The following is a 19499-nucleotide window of genomic DNA, read 5'->3' as shown; positions in this document are numbered from 1 at the left end:
CAAAAGTATCATAATGTTTTAGTATAATGATTTACAGTATCCAAATTATCTCTTTTGGTTCTGTTTCAGAGGGATGTGTGTTGGCAGTTATGAATGGACTGACGTCACTGTGGCTAAATCATGGTTGATTTGCATATTGTTGATCTATTTAAGTAGTGACACAGTGAGCCAAAAACATGAATGGATAGGAATGCTGCCCAAAGTAATTACCAGTGACTAAAATTCATTCAAGCCATCCACCCATCACTTTTTTGTTTTTCTCAATGAGATGCGCTAAGTGTGACGGAATGGCCACCCATGGTTTCAAGTTCTCACAGTGACATGGACTCAAACTGCACAACCCTGAAGAGGCACAGCAAGGTTAAACTGGGGCTGGGTTTGTAAACTTTTGTTCCCTTTTATTTAATAGTTGTCCTCGTAGAATGTGTTGGACTGCTTCTCATTGGAACAGATTCAAGTCTCACATATACAGGGTTCATTCTTGTCTGCAGTGACACAGTGGAATGCAGCCGGGGGTGATTGCAAGTGGCAGAGATGATGTTCAAGCGTTCCATCTATTATTGTTTTTGCTTTTTCTAATTTTGTATTATTTTTAATAGTTATCAACTTTCATCATCAATGTTTAAATGTATTTTAGAATAATGACCAGCATTAAATGGCAGTACAAGGAATAACACAAACAAATTAATTGCAGGAGCTATTTTCCCCCTTTCTTTGCAAACATGTCATAAAGGAAAAATGGCCGGTAGTTGTGAAACCGGACATTCCCCTTCTCTGAAGAATGTTGAACATTTCCATGAACTTCAAACAATGTCCTCTTATTGGATACCCCCCCAGAAAGTATCTTAGATATTTGACAGGTTTTTGCTGCTGGGAAGCTCTGCCTTAAAAACAACCATGTTTCAACTGGTCATTCCCAAAACATGCAAAAACATTTTTTACATTTGCCAAAATATGGCTGTCCCTGATACAAGACAAGGCCTATTCCACATATTTTATGTATTTATGTATTATTTGACTTTGAGACTTACATACTTCACAGTCACTATTTTTCCATAACCACATACTTTAGATTTCCTTCCAGTTCAGCGTTTATTGGTGCATGACCAAACAAATCTACATTTCAGAAAGTGGCATCGAATCTCATGACCAGCCAAATTTCACCCTAAAGCACTGGGATTAATCAAGATAAACTCTACCACAGTTGATAAAAGCACTTCTAAGTGAGCTACCATCAGGTTTTTTAAGGGCCAACTACAGGCCGGTCCAATTGCATTTTTGAAACAATATAACCTGTCTGATTGTTGTCTAGTAATCAATGGTTTAAAAAAAAATGCCACTAAAAATTACCAAAGGGTTTTGAGACACATTGTTGAGAAAACTTAGATATGCTACCAAACAGAATTATAGCATGGACATAACTGACACCCATACTGGTAGTATGCACTATTGGATAATTTGGCTTCAGAATATGTCCTTTGGGTGGATCTACTCAAGAACATGCTCATGCCTGTATTACCCCAGCACTCTTTAGAAGTACCCTTATAGGAAATGAGCTCATACATTCAGTTTGCTGAAGAAGCATTCTTCCATATATTTTTTAATCACGGTATTATGAATAAGTATATGGAAATCACTATGACATAGAGGATTAAGGATGATTGTAACCACACCAGGAAACTAAACATGTTATCACTATCTGAAATGTTGCATGTTTAATTCCAGAAACAAAATGGTGTCCACCTTTGTGCAACTAAGGGCCCGTTACGATGTCGGTCAGAAAGCAGCTCAGTTTCTGAAAGGTTTCTGACCGACTCGGGTTTGGGGAGTCCGACTGACTGATTACGATGTTTCCGAACACAGTTCGCTCGAACTCCAATTGACTTCAATGCGAGCCTATGATCCGACTGACAACACAGGCTCCCATTGAAGAAAGGGGTGGTTGAGGAAAACCTTGCAACCTTTAGCGGTCACCCCATGGAGCTTGCCACACTGTGCATGGTTGGAAAGGGGGGTCCCTTGTGTACCCCACCGCCCCCAGCTGGAGACCTACGGATGAAGGGGGGTCTGCTAAGAGTCCCCAAATTAAGTTTCCGACAGCCGATCCGTGTCAGACAGACAGATTCGAAAAGTCTTTCCGAATCAGACATAGTAATCGCTTGGTCGGAAACACGGTCCATAGAGACGTATGAGCTGGCTCTGACCCACTAGCAGTCTCCAAATGCCGTTCGGGCATGAGTCTGAACCGAGTCAGACAATCCAAACGGTTTCCAACCATCTTAATCGGTCAGTTGGAAATGGAAACAAGGCTTATGACACAGATTTGGACAAATGGAATGCAGTTCGGAGCCTTTCCGATCAACGTCGCAATCGGACCCTAAACATTTTGTGGGTATACTTGATGTTTCCAATCTCTAGCACATGAGTACTCGCAAACATTTTCCCAAGGGCTACAAAGTTTGGTCTCTGTTATGACAGAGGGCCACATTGATGTCAGCAGGGTGGTGGTGAGGGTTTGGGGGGAATTGGCAGTAAGGTGGGTGTAGGGGAAGCAAAGCACATATATCTAGTGTCTGAATTGCACAAAGTGAAACCAAAAATGTAAGCTTCTAAATTGTGTGATCCTAGGCAATTGTTTTATTTCACTTTCCCTCCTTTTACATTATCACATATGAGGATATAGAAATAGATGGCTTCAGGATGTGTTCTGTACAAAATGTCCTCCTGTGTTTGGTTTAATAAACCATAATGTTGTTCAAGTATTGGACGTCACCAGGGAGGGCTCTAATTAAATGTCCGGTGCCCTAGCCTGTCGCGGGTACTTGGGCCTCCCACACGACTGAGGTACTAACTTTATCTGGAGACCTTGGGGAACACTGGGTGGTAGGAAATGCGTGTCTGTTCGACGATGCCACCACTTTCCCACACAAAAATGTGTGAAAAAAGTGTTTTCTCCAGCTAAATTTGAGGTTTGCAGGGGATTCTGGGCAAGAAAACGTTGGTGGATCCATGCAAGCCATACCTCCCTGGAACCCGCAGGGTGTCTAGTTTTCAGAAATGTGTGGGTTTTATAGGTTTCCCTTGCTGGCCGTCAAGCACCAGGCCAAAAACCGAGGTGACCTCTCTTGCAAAACCAGGTTGTTTAGTGATAGCCAATTTTGAAGTCGCCTCAATACGTTTTGGGCCCTAGCCTGTCGTGGGTACTTGGGCCTCCCACACGAGTGAGCTACCATTTTTATTGGAAGACCTTGGGGAACACTGGGTGGTAGGATATGCGTGTCTGCCCGACGATGCCACAATTTTCCCACACTGAAATGTGTGGAAAAAGGGATTTTTCCAGCTAAATTTGAGGTTTGCAGGGGATTGTGGGTAAGAAAACAATGGGGTTTTATAGGTTTCCCTAGCTGGCCTGCCGAGCACGGGCCAAAAACCGAGGTGACCCCCCTTGCAAAACCACGTTGTTTAGTGATAGCCAATTTTGAAGTCGCCTCAATACGTTTTGGGCCCTAGCCTGTCGCGGGTACTTGGGCCTCCCACACGAGCGAGGTACCATTTTTATTGGAAGACCTTGGGGAACACTAGGTGGTAGGAAATGCGTGTCTGCCCGACGATGCCACAATTTTCCCACACTGAAATGTGTGGAAAAAGGGATTTTTCCAGCTAAACTTGAGGTTTGCAGGGGATTGTGGGTAAGAAAACAATGGGGTTTTATAGGTTTCCCTCGCTGGCCTGCCGAGCACGGGCCAAAAACCGAGGTGACCCCCCTTGCAAAACCACGTTGTTTAGTGATAGCCAATTTTGAAGTCGCCTCAATACGTTTTGGTCCCTAGCCTGTCGCGGCAACTTGGATCTCCCACACCATTTCTTTAGGTTTGCAAGGGATTCTGGGTAACAGCACCTGGTGAGAGGCAGTCAACTCACCCCATCCTGGATTCTCCTGGTTGTCTAGTTTTCAAAAATGTATAGGTTTGATAGGTTTCCCAAGGTGCAGGCAGAGCTAGGGTTCAAAATCTACAGCTGGGCACTTTGTTGAAAAAGGTTCCCTTTTCACTGCGAAAATGTGGTGTGTACACATTGCGTTTTGGGCCATTTCTCGTCGCGGCTACTTGGGCCTCCCACACAAGTGAGGTAACATTTTTATTGGAAGACTTTGGGGAACACAGGGTGGTTGTAATTTTGTGGATCCACGCAGATTCCAGAACTATCCACCACAGAAATGTGAGAAAAATAGTTTTTTTTAAAAAATTTATGTTTGCAAGGGATTCTGTGTAACAAAACCTGGTGAGAGGCAGACAAAACACCCCATCCTGGATTCCCCTTGGTGTCTAGTTTTTAAAAATGTATAGGTTTGATGGGTTTCCCAAGGTGCAGGCAGAGCTAGGGTTCAAAATCTACAGCTAGGCACTTTGTTGAAAAAGGGTCAGTTTTCACTGCGAAAATGTGGATTGTACAAATTGCGTTTTGGGCCGATTCCTGTCGCGGCTACTTGGGCCTCCTACACAAGTGAGGTACCATTTTTATCAAAAGACTTTGGGGAACACGGGGTGGGTGGAATTTTTTGGATCCACGCAGATTCCAGAACATTCCACCACAGGAATGTGATGGGGGTTTTAAACTTGTTTTTAGGTTTGCAAGGGATTCTGGGTAACGAAACCTGGTGAGAGGCAGCCAAGACACCCCATCCTGGATTTCTCTGGGTGTCTAGTTTTCGAAAATGTATAGGTTTGATAGGTTTCCCAAGGTGAAGGCAGAGCTAGGGGTCAAAATCTACAGCTAGGCACTTTGTTGGAAAAGGTTCAGTTTTCACTGCGAAAATGTGGTGTGTACACATTGCGTTTTGGGCCGTTTCCTGTCGCGGCTACTTGGGCCTCCCACACAAGTGAGGTACCATTTTTGTCGGCAGACCTTGGGGAACACGGGGTGGGTGGAATTTTGTGGTTCCACGCAGATTCCAGAACTTTCCACCACAGAAATCTGAGGAAAATGTGTTTCTTTTGACAATGTTTTGGTTTTGCAAGGGATTCTGGGTAACAGACCCTGGTGAGAGGTAGTCAAGTCACCCCATCCTGGATTCCCCTGGGTGTCTAGTTTCTATAAATGTATAGGTTTGCTATGTTTCCCTAGGTGCTTGCAGAGCTAAGGTTAAAAAACGACAGCTAGGCACTTTGCCAAAAAAGGGTTGTTTTTCACTGTGAAATTGTGGTGTGTCCACGTTGCGTTTTGTGCCGTTTCCTGTCGCAGGCACTAGACCTACCCACACAAGTGAGGTACCATTTTTCTCGGAAGACTTTGGGGAACGTGGAGTGGGTAGAAATTTGTGGATCCACACAGATTCCAGAACTTTCCACCACAGAAATGTGAGGAAAAAGTTTTTTTTTGGACAATTATTTAGGTGTGCAAGGGATTCTGGGTAACAGAACCTAGTGGGAGCCAGTCAAGTCACCCCATCATGGATTCCCCTGGGTGTCTAGTTTTCAAAAATGTATAGGTTTGCTATGTTTCTCTGGGCGCTGGCAGAGCAAGGGTTAAAAAACTACAGCTAGGCACTTTGCAAAAACAGGATAATTTTTCATTGTGAAAATGTGGTGTGTTCACGTTGCATTTTCACCCCTTTCCTGTCGTGGGCACTACACCTACCCACACAAGTGAGGTACCATTTTTATCGGGAGACTTGGGGTAATTCCAATTCGTGAAGCAACTGTTTTTAACTATTGAATTGCGATGGATTTCTGCCTTCCAAATGAAAGACAGTGTGTGAAAAAAAAACATTTTGAAAAATGACCAAAAATTCTCATGCTAGTATGAGTATTCCCAATTTCGGAAATGTGCAAATATCTGCTATTTCTAAAATGTATATTTTGTTCCATTTTCAAAAATACATAGGAGTCTTTCATACCAAATTTTCCATGTATACATTTTCCCAGAATACTTGCAATATACCCGGTACATAATAAAAAAACATTGCAAGACGCTGTCAGTTTTTGGCTCTGGGTTCGTCGGGTTCTTGGTAAACCTACAAGTCCTATATATCCCCACAACTAGTAAATGACCCCTTTCTGAATTCAGCATTTTGTCTACTTTTACCTAAAATGTATAGATTTCCAGGATCCATTATTGATTTCATACCCATTTCTAACATTAACTGGAAGGAGGTTGAAAGCACAAAAAATAGCAAAAATAGGCTATGTCCCAGAAAAATTCAAAAACTGTGTACAATTTTTTGATTTTCTGACAATAGTCTATCATTCCCTAAAATCTGGGAAAATGGTGATTTAAGCCCCACAAACCCTTTTTTGATACCATATGCAGGGAAAAACCCAGACACATTCATATGCTGGACTTTTTCCCCATTTTTCCCCAAATAACAAAATTTAGCTGAATTTTGGCTAAAATCGGGGACCTACCAAGGGGAATCCACAAACCCTGGGTACCTTTAGAATACCCATGATGTTGGAAGAAAAGTACGCAAATTTGGCATAGATACCATGTGGTCAAAAAGTTACAGAGGCCTAATCGCGAACTGCTGCAAATAGCCAAAAAAGGGCTCAGCACTGGAGGGGAAAAGGCCCAGCAGTTAAGGGGTTAAATCAACCTTTTAATTAAAAGCTTGTCTTTTTATTTAACATCTTTTTAATGAGTCCAGTCGAGTGCTGCTTTTGACCAGGGGCCTGCATATCTAGGTCAGGAGGGCCGCATGTAGCTCCCGGGCTGTTCTTTGAGTATCACTGCCCTAGCAACTTATGGTTGGTCTCTAGCTAAACCAGAGTTCATGTTGATAATGTGTTAATTACTTTACCAGAGCAACGAGATTTAGTGAGCATTAGCCAGCTTCTCAAAAAGCCCATGTTGTCAGTTTTATTGTAACTTTTATTAGCATAGTAGACCGTCTTAAAATAAACCTTAAAGTTACAGAAGCTTCAAAATGGGGCAAACATCATTATTGACAAAAGGCATGAGCACATAACAAAAACCTAAAATATTGACTATGCAGGGAGTAAAAGTGAAGGCTCTATACACCTTACCTAAAGATCTCTGGGACAGCAGCTTCACACACCAACACACCAGCACCTCAGTACACTTGTGGCCAGTACCTAGGGGGCTCATTATGATGGTGGTCGGATTTTTGTCCGACCGCCCCCATATCGGGAATGGGACCACCCAACTTACTGTCAGCAGTCCCGCCATGGGAATTTCAATGCAACCGCCTTCAAGGGGGTTGCAAAGTGTATTTTCTTGTATTGTGGTGTGTGCTGTGGGCTGCAGCACATGCCTCAGAGCACAAGATACACAATTTGCATATCCCTGCACTATGTTACAGGCACCATGTGGTGCCTGCCACATAGTGCAAGGATATTTAGGTGGCACCGTAATGGCCTGCCAGGTCACATGTCTGAGGGCCAGTGGGAAAGGGGGGCCGATACAGGAACCCAATGTCCCTTTCTGCATGCTGGTTCATGGCTGGTAAACCACCACCATTGTAGGGATTGCGGTTCCCTCCAACGATCTGTGGTGGTTGGTCTCTCTGACCGCCAACCATCTGCCCACCATCAAAATGCAGCTTGTGGTGCGGCAGGGTCTGATTCGGGTGGGACCGCCACCAACAGGCCGACGGTGGGGGTCCCACCACCATTGTAATGTTGCCCTAAGTTCCAGTCAAAATGACTTCAAGTGCACAGAGAAGTTTTCAAAGAATTTTTTTAACATGTATTTCATTTTCATTTGGACTTTTTGTTAAATGACCTGTACCGTTTTACAGCTAACTTACAGTACATTTCAAAGTATAGTTAATAGGTGGGTACTAACTGCTGTTGGAAACAGAAATCCTTAGGCGTAGCAGGCTGTTGTTTGCAAAAGACTCAATAAGAGCATTCTCCTTTGACACCATCAGCTGCATTGCTGACAGAAGAACTGGGGAGCAAAGATCCGAATGACCAAGTACTGTCACGCTGCTGGCTCCTCGAGGTCGGAACGATCCTCAAATGGGGTCCACCTCCTGACGTCCCTGCACTCTGACTAGCTATAACATCCAGAGCACAAAGGCAGTCAAGCGAGGGAAAGGTAGGGGTAGGAGCAGCAGGGGTAGGGACACCTGTAACAAAAGATGGCACACGTTAGTACACACCCCCTTCTTTCTGCTCTCCTGTACTGTTATCCTGACTTAAAACAGTACCTGGTATTTACTCAGGAGATGACCCCTTCCCTCATCTGAGATCCTTCTCTCCATGAAACACGGTTGACCTAAGAGAGAATAACGACAGCCGTGTTACTCTCGGAGCAGCATCCATTCGGCCCCGTACTCATCCGCTACCCAAATACCATACGTACCAAAAGTACTCTCACAAGTTCCTTAAAGAAAATCAGATCCTTCGGCCTCTCAGTTCTCCGTGGAAAAAATAGCACTCCTCCCCCATATGGCTCCAACAAAAAGTATTCAAAACGGCAGACAGTAATTCGCTACCCAATAATTGTGGCTGTAGAGAACTGCCCACTAGAGTTTGGAAAACTAAACGTCAAAAGAAAGAAGACAAATATAGCCTTACCGGCAGGTCCCGGAATTCAGAGTAGCGTCTCACTGCTTCTCCGCAATAAGACCAACACTAACATGCAAGCGATGATTTGTCACGAGAGTTCCAGGAGGGGGCAATCAGGGATCTCCCAACTCTCAGTTCCGCATTAAAGACACCCACATGCAATCTACCTGATGCGGCCAGGGAGGGGGCAATCCAGCGTCTCCCAGACCAATTCTCAGGGAACTGCCCCCAACACACGACGTCACATCGGTGTCAACACTCAGCCGAGTGAATAATCAAACTGCTACCCGTGAGTACGCGGAGGGGGCAATCCTGCGTCTCCTAGCGCCTCACTCTAGCACCCACGGCAATACCAGCCGGTAAAATGACACGGGCGTACTTGCTCAGCCGAGCAAGCACGCAACCTCCACTTCGCAGCCACGAAGTTGGAACGGCAACGCGGAGGCAAACAAAGTATTCTGCAGCGGCTCCACGGGAACAGGGCGTCTGCTACCAGCAGACTCCCAAGGACAAATCACGTGCGAGGACCTCTGTCTCTCGTATTGCTATATGCCTTCCTGGTCCGCCCCCCTACCGCTGGGCATTATGGGAGATGTAGTCCTCCCTAATTATCCATTCGGCAGGCACACCTGTCAGACCCTGAAAGTACACCCCCCTTCCCAGTGCCTCCTAGCACCTGGCATATTCGGGTTACGGGCATAAAACATGCGGACCAACCGTGGGGCGTGAACCTCAGCACTCGGTTCCCATGAATCATCCTCAGGCTGGTATGCTTTCCAGGATATAAGGAACCACAGCTTCCCTTGATGATACCTGGAGTCCAGTATACGACGAACCTCGTATTCCAGTTCACCACCCATCTGGATAGGCAGAGCAGCCTTGCGCCGCGCCGAACCTGCGGATTTCAGCAAACTGCAGTGCAAGACAGGATGTATTCTCATAGAAGCAGGCAGCTTAAGTTTGTACGCCACTGGATTGATTTTTCAGAGTATGATGTAGGGACCAATGAAGCGCGGATGAAAGATGCTACGATAGCGGAAACGGTTATTCTTCGTAGACAGCCAGACCTTGTCACCCACTCTATACTGAGGACCATCCTGTCGGTGTTTATCAGCCCACTTTTTGTATGTTGTCTTGGAGTGGACCAGCGTTTTCTGAATTCGCCTGTGTGTTGTTAGAAGAGCCTTCACGTGTGCTGCCACCATGGGATGATTGTGCACTTCTCCTGGTACTGTCAAGGGCAGAGTGTACGCATGAAAACCAGTGTTAGCCTTGAACGGTGTTTCTCCTATCGAACTGTGCCAGGCATTGTTGTAGGACAGTTCCGCAAGCCATAGCAGAGAGACCCAGGATTGACCAGCTTCCTCTGAATAACACCTCAAGTATTGCTTGAGCGTTTGGTTAAGCCGCTCGGTCTGTCCGTCGGTTTGTGGATGGAAGCTGGTGGATAGTGTGTCTTCCACCCGAAGGGCCTTGCACCACATGTGCCAAAACCGTGCCACGAACCGCGGACCCCGGTCCGAGACGAATACCGGTGGGATACCATGGATCCGCACCACTTGGGTCAGTAACAACTGGGCGGTCTGGCTGGCCGTCGGCAGGTTCTTGCAAGGGATGAAATGGCCCATCTTCGTTAAGCTGTCCACCACTACCATGATGGCGTTGCACCCTTGATCCGTGGAAGACCAACGATGAAGTCCATACTTATTGTGTGCCATGGACGAGATGGAGTGGGTAAAGGCATGAGTTTTCCTTGGCTTCTGGAATGGTCCCCTTTTGCCCGGGCACAGGTGTCACATTGATTGATCCAGCTCTCTACATCTCTTGTCATGTTCTCCCACCAGAAATGGCGCTTTACTAGATGCAGCGTTTTCTTGTTTCCTGGATGCCCCGCGAGTATGTCGTTATGGCACCAATTGAAAGCCTTCATCCGAAGGGCATGTGTGGGTGGATACAACTTTCCTTCGTGCAAAGGTATCCCGTGTTTAATAGCTCAGAGTCTGCTCTCGCCCGCCCATGCTTGCCCCTGAGCCTGGCTCCGATCTCCATGGACCTGCTCGATGAATTGCTCAGCTGTAACCAAGCACACTACTTTCTCTGGGGCTATGAGGGCTCGTTGCGTCTCCTGTGGTGCTACAGAGTCTCCCCCTTGTCGTGAGAGGGAATCTGCCTTCCTGTTTTCTGATCCTGGCTGGAAGGTGACTATAAAATTGTACTCTGCAAAAAATAAACATCCACCTCATCTGACGCTGGGAGAGGTGACGTGCGGTCTTCATGAACTGCAAGTTCCTATGGTCAGAATACACAGTTATGGGATGTTGCGTTCCCCAAAGGTAATGTCTCCACTCCTGGAACGCCCTTTTTATGGCTAGCAGTTCTTTCTCGGAGATTGTATAGTTGGTCTCGGCGGAGTTGAGTCTTTTGGACAGAAAAGCAACAGGATGCAACTGGCCCGTTTCCTTGTCTCTCTGTGATAAGACGACCCCCACCGCTGAATCGGATGCATCCGCTTCCACCACAAACGGTAGGTCCAATTGAGGGTGTCTTAGAATCGGGGCAGTGATGAACGCCCGTTTCAAATGTTCGAAAGACTCCGTGGCCTCGGGATTCCATCTGAAGGGTACCCCTTTCCTCAGTATTTTAGTTATTGGGGAGGCCAACAGCGAAAACTGAGAGATGAATCACCTATAATAGTTAGAGAAACCAAGGAAACATTGCACCTCTTTCACACATGTAGGTACCGGCCACGATCGTACAGCTTCTGTCTTTCTTGCAGCCATACGAAAACCCCCAGGAGTTTCAAATAACCCCTAGGAACTCCACCATAGGTAGGCTAAACTCGCATTTGCTGAGTTTACAATAGAGGCTGTTCTCCAGCAGTTTCTTCAAAATCAGGATAACATGGCTGACGTGCTGGGCCCGGGAAACGGAATAGACCAGGATGTCATCAATGTATACTATGACAAACTGGTCTATATACTCCTTCAGCATGTTGTTGAGGAAGTACTGGAATGCCGCCGGGGCGTTACACAACCCGAACGGCATTACCAGATATTCAAAAAGACCGTATTTGGTTTTGAATGCGGTCTTCCACTCATCCCCCTCGCGGATCCTGACCAAGTGATAGGCGCCACGGAGATCCAACCGTGTATAGATTATCGCCTCCCTCACTTGATCCAACAAGACGGGGATAAGCGGAAGTGGGTAACGATTCCTAATGGTTTGTTTGTTCAGGTGGCGATAGTCAATGCACGCACGCAGCTCGCCATTGGCTTTCGACGTGAAAAACAGGGGCGAGGCTCCTGGAGATCTGGATGGCCGGATAAACCAGATTGCACTAAAATGTGTCAAATATTCCTGTAGGTGTTTAGTTTCAGGTTCTGATAAGGCATACACCCTGCAGGATGAGACTGTGGCTCTGTCGACCAGGTCTATACGGCAGTCGTACTCCCGATGGGGAGGGAGTACCTCTGCCTTGACTTCGCTGAACACCTCTCTGTATTCTTCGTAGACAGCTGGAAGGATCGTTTCTTTTTCAACTGCCGTAGCTATGTGCAGGATCCGAGCCAATGCTAGTGTGTGGGATGAAGGTGTAGTCATACATGTGTTCTGACACTCATCGGAAACAAAACTAACGGATTTTAACCTCCAATCAATGGAGGGGTTGTGCAGTTCTAACCATTGTACCCCCAGAATAATCTCGTATTGGGGGGCTTCGATGATGTTTAGCTCTATTTTTTCTACATGGTTGACCGTGCTGCCTTTTAGGATCAACGCTACTTCTTCGGTGCGTACGGTTATGGGACCGGATTTCAATGGGGTACCCTCCACGGCCAGCACTGTCTCGGGTTTGTATTGGTAACTCGTCCCAAACCCAAACGGCGCACCAGTCCCTCGTCTACGAAGTTCCCGGTAGCCCCGGAATCTATCATGCTCCACACTGAATGTTGTTGCTTCTTAGACTGCAACAACGTGGGTAGTATGATGTGAGTAGCTACATGTTTACCTTCTGTGGATGCTAAGGACGTCAGCCTCCATTCTTTATCCTCCAACCCTTTTCTGGGTCTCTCTGCCTCTTCGGTTTTGCCTAGGTCCACTGTGGTAAGCGCCACTTTCTTTCCCGAATAGAAGGACTTAGGTATTTTCGGTTTTAGGGGACACTCCTTGACATAGTGCCCTTTCTTTCCAGAGTACATACAGAGCCCCTGTGTTCGGCGGCTCTCTCTTTCTGCCCTGGACAACGGCGATCTGATAGCGCCTACATCCATGGGCTCCGGGGCACTGTCTCTCGTTACTGTGGTAGGTTGAGACATATGCCCCATGCCACCTGAGGTTCTGTCATGTCTCCTACGGTCTCCTCCCCTCTCCGCTAACCGATGGTCTAGGCGTAAAGTGAGGTTTATCAGATCGACACAGGTAGTAGGTTGGGGGTCGATCTGAGCCAGCACGTCCTTCAAGTCATCAGACAGTCCCTGATAGTACAATGCCATCCTTTTTTCTTCCGGCCAGGCGGGTTCTGCAACCAGCCGGTTGAAAGTGGTCATGTACGTGACCAGATCTTTCTTTCCTTGGCGAAGCTCTAAGAGCTCCCGGTCTGCGCTGAGAGTGGTTGCTCTTCGGTCGAACACCGGCTCGAATTCCTTACGGAAAGCGGACCAATCGTTCAGTATAGGATCATCATTCCTGACGAAAGGGACCGCCCAATTGGCAGCATCCCCTGATAAGTAAGAAATGGCAAACGCCACACGGGAAAGGTTCGTGGGAAACGAGGCAGGCCTGCAAGAGAAATGGAGGGTGATCTGCGTCAGAAAAGCCTGTATTTTCTGCGGATCCCCAGAATACCTCTCTGGGCTGGGTAAGGGTATAGGGGGAGGGACCGTCACCTGTATCTGACGAGCCCCCACTGACGCATCAAACGGATTGACCTGCTGTCTGTCTAGTCTTTCCCTTAAGGCTGCGGTCTCAGCTTTTGAGGTAGGCAGTTCCTGCTGCACTAGCAATAGGGCCTGGAGTACATCATCCAAAGTCGCCATGTTTGAGGATCCTTCCGATCAGGAGGAGTGATTTTCGTGGGCACGTGATTCTGTCACGGCTGCTGGCTCCTCGAGGTCGGAACGATGCTCAAATGGGGTCCACCTCCTGACGTCCCTGCTCTCTGACAAGCTATACCATCCAGAGCACAAAGGCAGTCAAACGAGGGAAAGGTAGGGGTAGGAACAGCAGGGGTAAGGACACCTGTAACAAAAGATGACACACGTTAGTACACACCCCCTTCTTTCTGCTCTCCTGTACTGTTATCCTGACTTAAAACAGTACCTGGTATTTACTCAGGAGATGGCCCCTTCCCTCATCTGAGATCCTTCTCTCCTGAAACACGGTTGACCTGAGAAGGAAGAACGACAACCGTGTTACTCTGGGAACAGCATACAATTGGCCCCATACTCATCCGCCACCCAAATACCATACGTACCAAAAGCACTCTCACAAGTTCCTTAAAGAAAATCAGATCCTTCGGCCTCTCAGATCTCCGTGGAAAAAATAGGACTCATCCCCCATATGACTCCAACAAAAAGCATTCAAAACGGTGGTCAGTAATTCGCTACTCAATAGTTCTGGCTGTAGAGAACTGCCCACTAGAGTTTGGAAAACTAAACGTCAAAAGAAAGAAGACAAAAATAGCCTTACCAGCAGGTCCCGGAATTCAGAGTAGCGTCTCACTGCTTCTCCGCAAAAAAACCAACACTAACATCCGAGCGATGAATTGTCACAAGAGTTCTAGGAGGGGGAAATCCGGCGTCTCCCAACTCACAGTTCCGCATTAAAAACACCCACATGCAATCTACCTGATGCGGCCGGGGAGTGGGCAATCCAGCGTCTCCCAGACCAATTCTCAGGGAACTGACCCCAACACACGACGTCACATCGGTGTCAACACTCAGCCGAGTGAATAATCAAACTGTTACCCGTGAGGACGCGGAGGGGGCAATCCTGCATCTCCTAGCGCCTCACTCTAGCACCCACGGCAATACCAGCCGGTAAAATGACACGGGTGTACTTGCTCAGCCGAGCAAGCACGCAACCTCCACTTCGCAGCCACGAAGTTGGAACGGCAACGCGGAGGCAAACAAAGTATTCCGCAGCGGCTCCGCGGGAACAGGGCGTCCGCTACCAGCAGACTCCCAAGGACGAATCACGTGCGAGGACCTCTGTCTCTCGTATTGCTATATGCCTTCCTGGTCCACCCCCCTTCCGGTAGGCATTTCTGGGAGATGTAGTCCTCCCTAATTATCCATTCGGCAGGCACATCCGTCAGACCCTGACAAGTACGATGTGAAAATCGTGTACGCATCGACTGAATAATTTCTGGACCCGAACTCCGTACATCTCATTCGTATCCGATTCAGACAGCCGCTTCACCTCAGCTCAGCCACACGAAACAGCTGTCAGAAGCATACTTCGGGGGCTGTATCTTCACCCTGGGCCCTCCGAATCGGTCACTTGGGTATGCCCATAGGTCCCCCCGATCCAGAAATGCACAGTGTAGCGGGCACTATGGGGTGCCCACCACACGGTGTACGCTTTTCCCCACCCACCCTTTTTCTGCTATGGGAGCCTGTGTATGCGTCTGTACACAGGCTCCCATAGAGTTCAATGGGAGTCCGAGCGAACTGAGTCCGTAAGCATACAGTAGCATCATACTCGCTTGTTCGGACTCCCAGGGCATATTTCACTTGGAAAGCCCTCCAGATGTGAGTCGTATGGAAGGCTTTCCTAGCGAGATTGTAATCTGGCCCTTAAAAATGGGCATGGGTGTGTAATACAACAAAAAGTCAGTCTTGTGTTGTTGCAGTTTTAGATTGATGGAAGCCACTGCTCGATCTAAAATTTCTAGTGCCTTCTGCACTTCCTCTGCAGGGATATTAGTATTCAGAAGCCAACTTAATTTAGCAGATATTGGCAAATTGTCATTGTGAGCTGATGCAATGACTTTCTGATATAATGCGGAAATGGCACCCCTACCAGAATTACCATATATGCCGACAATATTTCAGATGTATATGGTGCAGTTGACAACCTTTGCCCATGTAAGAAATAGTCTCTTATCTGGAGATATTTAAAAAAAGAACTATGTGGGAGCCCAAACTCGTCTCTAAGTGCAATAAATGAGCGGAAAACCTGAATGTCATATAGTTGGCCTACACTGTTAATGCCCAAGGACTGCCAAACTCTTCCAACATGATCCTGGAATATATTGGGCAGAGTTGGATTGCCCAATAGAATAGTATGACATGGCAATAAAGGCCAAGAAAATTTCTTGCAAATCTTGTGCCAAATCCTGATTATCTTCCTAACTACCTTAAATTGAACCCACTTGTAGTAGTTAGAGTCAACGGTCTTGTAAAGGGTGAATCCTATAGAAGGTCCACAAGCTAATTGGTAGGCCAGAGAAGATAATCCGGCTTCAAGCCCATTTGGAAGCTCCGCATCCGCCAAGCGAATGCAGCCCAAATATAAAACTTGAAGTCTGGAAGCCTAAAGCACCCTTGTTTATAAGACAATTTAATAACGTTGAGAGCCCTTCTTGCATGTCTATAACCCCATATAAAACTACCTATAGGACTTTCCAAACTCTTAAAAAAAAAATTGGGACCGAAAGGGAAATTGTGCAAAAAGGTAGAGGAACATAGGCAAGATCTTCATTTTTATTATATTACACCTGCCTATGATACTAAGGGGGAGTCAATGCCAGCTGCGTCATTTGATCGTGACAGATTTGAGAAGTGGTTCATAATTCAGGGAAATTAGATCCTCTACCCAGCTGCTAAGACAGATACGAAGATATATGGCCGTGTCTGTGATCCTCAGAGATGCTGGTTTTTATACAAATTCTGTAATAGAGAGATGAAGTGAGTGGCAGGTCCTAATGCTGACATTGTCCCCCAGGGTGCCTCCCAGACAACCCTGTCAAAAGCCTTCTCAGCATCTAGCATGGTCATACCTTTCTGTGATTTTAATTTGCCGGATAAATCGAAGGCTGCTATGGCAGTATTGATATGAGACGCAGTGTCTCTACTAGGGACAAACCTATGTTGTTCTGCGGAAACTAGCAGATGTATATTAGGGGCCAACACATAGCCAAAATTTTAGAAAAGATTTTGGCGTCTGAGTTAATTCAAGAAATAGGATGATAGGAATCTCTGTCGTCAAGAGGTTTTTCTTTCTTAGGAAACACAATGATGTTAGTCAAACTCTAGCAACCTGAAGCTTGCCCTCCGCTAGAAATGTAAGTGATTAATTCATAAACTCTGGTACCAAATATCCTCAAAACCGTTGTCGAATTTGAATGGAATAGTATCCTCACCTGCAGCCTTTCCCGATGGCAGGGCCTTGATTGCACCCTCCACCTCAGCTGACAATATGTTTCCTTGTAACATCACTGATTCATCGGTCTCAAGTTTTGGGAGGTGACTCTCTTGCAGATAATCCTGAAGCCTGTTTTAATTTGAAATTGACTCACAGTAGAGTTTAGCATACAATGCTCAAAATTGTTAGACTCTGTCCTGAGGCTGAGTGTAGAGTGAACCGCCTTCCCCCTTTATCGATTTAATATTTTCTTTAGCCTTTCTGTCTGATATCTGTGCTGCCAAGAGCCGACCAACCCTCTTCCCATGTTCTTACTGCATTGCCTTATGTTTATAAAAATTAGCAGCTATTTTCTCCATAAGCCTTCTATGTAACATAAACTGCTTTTCTAGGAGCTGTAAATAGATTGTCTGTTCTGCCGTGTCCCTGTCTATAATTGCCTGTGTTTGCTGCTGTTCTAAATCTAGATAATAATGCATTGTTCCATCTCTTGGGATGAGCGCCTACTCTGGGCCAAAATAAACTGCAGGGTCGTCCCTCTGATTAAGTCTTTCATACAATCCCAGACAACCTGGGCAGAGGCGGTGCCCTTGTTATTTTTTACATACTCACCCAACGCTGCTCTGAGATGAGTATGGTACTCGAGATTGTTGAGTATATGTAGAGGAAATGAGAAAGACCGACAGGCACCCATTATACTTTGCTGCTTCCATAGAGATAGCACCAGAGGGTTATGATCAGATGTTACCCTCATCGCACTCAAACCCGACCGGACCCGAGCCTGCTACCAAGCCACCCCGAGACGCACCCACGGACCCTTCACCTGCCAAGCCTGCAAGTACACCTGCCTCCGGACCTGCACCGCACCCGCCAAACCGAGCACCAGCAACAATCACCTCAAGTGCATCCTGCTCAACACCCGATCCGTCCACAGACACGCCATCGAACTTTGGAACCTGATCGACACAACTTCACCAGACGTCGCCTTCCTCACAGAAACATGGATGAATGCCTCCTCTGCGCCCGACATCGCCATCGCCATCCCGGACGGATACAAGATCACCCGGAGGGACCCCGTCAACCAGACTGGAGGAGGCATCGCCATCGTACACAAGAACACCATCCGCATCACGACCGACTCCAACGACACCTTCTCCACCACCGAGCAACTCCACTTCCAGATACACACCGACCCAAAGACGACCCTCAGAGGCACCCTCATCTACAGACCCCCGGGACCAGGTACACAATTCAGCCAAGACATCGCGGACTTCATCAGCCCGCACACCCTCCCGTCCGCCGACTACATCCTCCTAGGGGACCTCAACTTCCACCTGGAGTACAACAAGGACCGCAACACCGCCGCCCTGCTGGACAACCTCGCCAACCTCGGACTCAAGCAACTGGTTAACACCCTCACCCACTACGCTGGCCACACACTTCACCCCGTCTTCTCATCCATTAGGCACATCACCTTCAGCCACTCCACCGGACTTCACTGGACCGACCACAGCTGTGTCCACTTCAGCTTCAGAAGAACCACGACCCACCACCACCCGCAACAGGTTCCTCGCAGGAGCTGGAGCAAGATCACCGCGGAGCAGCTCACCACCTCTCCCGCCAGCATAACAGACCCCAACGAAGCAGCCCGCAACTTCACGCAGTGGCTGACCGCCTGCGCCGACGACCTCACGCCACTGAAGAACCCCCCCAGCAGACCCAGAAGCAAGAAAGCCTCCTGGTTCACCGACGAACTCAAGGACTCCAAGAAGTACTGCCGCACCCTCGAGAAAGCTTGGCTCCTCGACCAGACCACAGACAACATGACAGCCCTCAAACACGCCACCCGCAAGCACCACCAGCTTATCCGCACCACCAAGAAGACAGCACTGAAGGAACGACTGGACAACAACGCCCACGACAGCAAGGAACTCTTCAGCATCGTCAAGGAGTTCTCCAACCCCAGCACCGGCAACAACGACATCACTCCCTCACAAGATCTCTGCGACTCTCTCGCCTCGTTCTTCCACCGCAAGATCGCCGACATCCACAACAGCTTCGGCGCACCATCCACGCACCCAACCGTCGAACCATCGCCCCCCACTGCCACCCTCTGCACCTGGACCACGGTAACCACCGAAGACACAGCCCGCACGATGAACACCATCCACTCCGGATCTCCAACCGACCCCTGCCCCCACCACGTCTTCAACAAGGCCGTCTCCTCCATCGCACCCCAACTCCGGGACATCATCAACACCTCCTTCAACACCGCCACCTTCCCGGAGAACTGGAAGCATGCCGAGCTCAGCGCCCTACTGAAGAAACCAACAGCGGACCCCACCGACCTCAAGAACTTCTGCCCCATCTCGCTCCTCCCTTTTCCTGCCAAAGTCATCGAGAAGACCGTCAACAGTCAGCTTGCCGCCTTCCTCGAAACTAACAGATCCCTCGACCCATCGCAGTCCGGTTTCCGAGCCAACCACAGCACCGAGACCGCCCTCATCGCGGCCACCGACGACATCAGAACCCTGCTCGACAACGGGGATACACCGGCCCTCATCCTCCTGGACCTCTCTGCAGCGTTCGACACTGTCTGCCACC

This window comes from Lissotriton helveticus, chromosome 10 (assembly GCF_964261635.1).
Source record: "Lissotriton helveticus chromosome 10, aLisHel1.1, whole genome shotgun sequence".
NCBI classification, from domain to species: Eukaryota; Metazoa; Chordata; class Amphibia; order Caudata; family Salamandridae; genus Lissotriton; species Lissotriton helveticus.
Note: the sequence above shows the minus strand (reverse complement) of the source record.